Here is a 4752-nt window from a genome sequence, read left to right as displayed (position 1 = left end):
GTTGGAATAATCAGTCTTAAATTTGACTTTAATTTAAACTTGAGTATCTGAATTTTTACCCTACTGAATAAAGCAGGGGGAGCAATTAATTTTCTTAAGGGGCCACATGGGAGACCGTGACTGGTCTTGAGAGCTGAAGCAATAGGCTAAAATTGATTCTGCTCAATGTTAGCATTAACATATTAATTATTATTAATGTAAAATAATTATATCACTTAATATTGAGCAGAATTGCATATGCAGACATCCCCCTATATACCATATGAGACCACACAGAGCTCCCCTATATACACTTCACAAGGCATTTACAAAAAGCTCCCCTATATACAGTATGAGTACCACATAACCTCCTATATCCATTATGAGCCCCACATGGCCTCCTACTGTGTTTCCCTGAAAATAAGCCTTAGCAGGATTTTTCAGCCATTTTGGAGTAGGCTTGAAATAGAAGTCCTACCCCAAAAATAAGCCCTAGTTGCGTACTCAAACTAACAAGAATCATGAAATAGGACTTGTGCAGCCCTATTTCAGAATACATAACTTTTATTGTCCCCTTGTGTTACTCTAAGCCCTGGTTAATTAAATGATTGAATATTCACCCTGCTTTCTCATAATCCCACCCACCGCTCTGAACCCTGCATGGGCACCGACACTCTATGCCTTCTGTACCGTATCACTGCATGAAGATTGCACCACAATTCTTGGTATCTCTCCAGAGCTGACAGTGATAGCTACATAGAAATACAGGCTGTTGCTCTCAGATTAGGAGAGCCGCTGAGGATCGCGATGAGGCTGAATATTCAGTTAGTCAGCACGTTCTCACTGCAATCCCCGTTGGCACGCCTGATCGGAGAGCGACAGCATGTATTTCAAAGGAGCTGTCACTGTCAGCTCAGAAAGATACCGAGAATAGTGGTGCGATCCTCAGGCAGTGATACGGAACAAAAGTCACAAAGTATTGGGGCCCGTGCAGAGTTCAGTGTGGTGGGCAGGATTACAGGGGGGATAAAGCTTAATTTGCATTAATTTAATTAACCGGTGTTCTCACTGCAATCTTCGGTGGCACACCTGATCTGAGACTGACAAAGTGTATTTCTATGCAACTGTCAGCTCAGGAGAGATACCGAGGATTGTGGGGCAATCCTTTGGCACTTATTCAGCAGGCATCTGGGGCTCAAATATAAGACACCCCCTAGCGCATTTTTCAAAGCAGAAAAGGATATAAGCCTGTCTTATTTTCGAGGAAATACGGTATATACATTCCTGAGCCTAAATACAGTATGGGCCCCACATGGCCTCATATGGATGCAAATAGCGGTGGCATACAGAAGTCGGAGTGCAGGGTGTGACCCACGGTTCACTGTTTTCAGCTCATCAGCTGGGCGGTCTACAACAGCCAGAAGGCCCGATGTAGCCTGCAGGCCTCTCCTTGCACAGCTTATTGTTGAAAGACATACTGATGGCATTGGTTACAGAAGAATTTCTATACTACTGAAGGTTCCAGTGAGCACTGTTGTGGCCATAATCCGGAAATGGAAAAATATAGTTTCATCATAAACTAGCTACGACCAGGTGTTCACCACAGTACTTCAGACAGAGGAGTGAAAAGAATCAGGAGAGTTGTTGAAGAGCCAAGGACCACCTGTGGGGAGCTACATAAAGACCTGGAATCAGCAGGTACAAATGTTTCAAAGAAAATAAGTAATGTACTTGTCATGCCCTGATGTGATCTCAGGGGGGATCTGGGATCAGAAGGTTACAGCGCATTGTTGATCGCAGATTTGCAGTGCCCGCTCGTCGTTTACCCTGAGTTGGAGTGTATTTAATACCATCAGGTACTGAAGGTTCATTTCTATCCTGCAGTGATCTATCAGGTAGTTGTAACTTCAGCTGCAGCCATTCCCTTCTGCTGTAAATAGTCACTTCTCACTCCTCCCTATAACAGCTATAGCTCATACCTATGCTGTCCATTTGGAAGGAGCCAGACTCTGGAGAAAGCTACTTCAGTTGCAGCTTAGAATTTTCTGCTGGAGTGTTATTTGTTGTGTCTTTCCTACCTTGTGTCTCGCTGGCCTTCACTAGTCAGGGTGAGTTGAGGACCAGCGAGTGCCTAGGCATGTGATTAGGGAGTGCAGGTATCAGCCTCAGGTGAGTGCTATGAGGTAACCCCACTCCCCTCTCACTAGGGCCAGGGCCCTCCATTGTATTATTACCCTGTTGTTCCATCCGCTTGCCAGGTGTATTCACGGACCTGGCGCGACAGGTAAAGTCACATCGTGACAATACTCAACCTCCATGGGGTATGTGCATGCTCACCACAGAAGACTCCATTACTGAGCAAAAAAGCACGTTCAAGCATGTTTAAAGTTTGCTCAACAACATTTAGACAAGCCTTTTAAATACTGGGAGAATATAGTCTTGTCGGATGAGACCAAAATTGAACTCTTTGAATGCCATAATTCACAGCATTGTTGAACAGGTTGAAGATCAAAAGCACTGCATATCAGCCTAAAAACACCATACTAACAGTAAAGTTTCAAGGTGAGAACATCATGGTGTTGGGCTGTTTTTTCAGCATATGACTCTGGCAAACTTCATATCATTGAAAGAAGGATGAATGGACAAATGTACAGAAACATTCTTAATGATAAAAATCTGCTGCCATCTACCACCATGATGAAGATGAAACAGGGGGTGGAAATTTGAGCAAGACGATCCCAAACACACAGCCAAGGAAACTTTCAATTGGTTTTAGAAAAAAAATAAAAAGGTGTTATAATAGCCCAGCCAATCACCTGACCTAAATCCAATAGAAAATTTATGGAAGAAACTAATGCTAAGAGTTCATAAAAGGAGTCCACGTAACCTTTAGGAATTCAAGAGTGTTTGTATGGAAGAATGGAGCAAAATCACACTTGAGTAATGCATGCAAGTAGTTTCTCCATATTGGACGCATCTTGAAGCCATCGTCACCAATAAAGGCTTTCTTTATGAAGTATTAAATAAATTTCAATAAGACTAGGTTCACATTTCCGTTGTTTTGCATCAGTCACATGCATTGCTTGACGCTTGTGACTGATGCGTTGTACAACGGATGACAAGAATTGGAATTCATTGTCATCATAAAGCGGACTCCGTTGTAAAACGTGAGAGAGAGAACGATTAGCTGATCGTTCACAATAGCCGGCCTCCGGCTTTTGAGAGCGAACAGATGATCTCCCAGCGGACGGCTAATGAGTGATCAGCTGATCATTCACAATAGCCGGCCGCCAGCTTTTGAGAGAGATCGGATGCTCTCCCGGCGGCTGGCTAGCTATTGTGAACGATCGCTCTCATTAGCCGGCCGCCGGGAGATCAGCTGATCGTTCACAGAAGCCGGCCGACAGGTGATCAGCTGATCGTTCGGCCGCCGAGAGAGAGCATGTGCAGTGAAATCAAAATGATTCCACTGCTCAAAAAACGCTACATACTGCGTTCCACGACTGATCAGTCGGGTGGCGGATGCAACGCAAGGCATCAGTCACAATCCGCCGCTCATACAAGTCTATAGGAACAACGGAATCCGCCAAACGGATTGCGTTGTTTATCAAAGTGGCGGATTGTGACTGATGCAAACCAACAGAAATGTGGACCTAGCCTAAGAGAGTTCAATACTATTTCCCTGTGTAATTTCTCATTATTACACAATTTAAAAAACATCTATGGATTAATTTTATGCTTGTGGGATTGGATGGGTTGTTACCAACATCTGGTGAAAAATTCATGTTAATAGCACCTTTTGAAATATATTTACTTAAAGAATTGGTCATGTATTTTTGAGGAGCTGGCCATGAATTAAAGACTTTTGGATTAAAGGATGTAAAGCGGAGTCCACAACTCTAAAGGCAGCACAGAGCGCTGTTGTGTTTTATTAGGTATTTTCTTGCTTGTGATTTTAAGGTACACAGAAGGCCAATCATGAGATTGGTAATTAGAGTAAAGCAATCATGCCATTACTCTTGTTACTAAGGGGCCCCAATTAAGCCAATGTTCTCTCAGCCACTAATCTCATTGTGTGGATGGGGATTGTAGTCCCAGGTGTGGCACTTGGTCTCAGGAAAGTACCAAATAGCACTGCTCCATTGATTTTGGAAAAAAAAAAATTGAAGAAAAAAAAACAAACAACTGTTCCTGTTCTTTTCTGTTCCAGGTTATGTATTTAAGATGCACATTTTCCCTTTAACCAACTTGGTGTATATCCTAGAACTATTCTGTGGGAGTTTGCTTTTTCTCCTCTAAAATGCTGGCCAATCAAAACACAGGGCAACATAGTGACGGGAAAAGCTGAGATGAGATTTGTCTCTCGTGACCACACTGAGATTTCCATAGTCGCTGCATCCCTTCCTGCTATTGGAGCACCGGAAAGCAGAAGAACTGGAGAGCCAAAGTGCCGCAACCGATTGGCAGGCGACGCACTGGGTTTCTTTTCTCCTGTGCTCCAATAGCAGGAAGAGATGTGGCATTTCCACAGTTCTCAGCAAATCTCACTCCAGAAGAACAAAGAACTAGGCTAGAGCTGTGATCATCTCTGCAGACATCTGCTTTTCCCCACTATTATTCCCCCATGTTTTGATTGACAAGCATCACAGAGGAGAAAAGGCAAATGCCTCCAGAGATGTGCTGTGGTATATGCCCAGTTGGAGAAATTTTGCATAACTTTGGAAAGAGGAGGGGGGGGGGGGGTCGCAGGAAAAATGGCAATCTCTTCCCGAA

The sequence above is a fragment of the Anomaloglossus baeobatrachus genome, chromosome 7 (assembly GCF_048569485.1).
Source record: "Anomaloglossus baeobatrachus isolate aAnoBae1 chromosome 7, aAnoBae1.hap1, whole genome shotgun sequence".
Lineage (NCBI taxonomy): Eukaryota > Metazoa > Chordata > Amphibia > Anura > Aromobatidae > Anomaloglossus > Anomaloglossus baeobatrachus.
The sequence above is the reverse complement of the archived record's forward strand: the minus strand, read 5'-3'. Positions refer to the sequence as shown.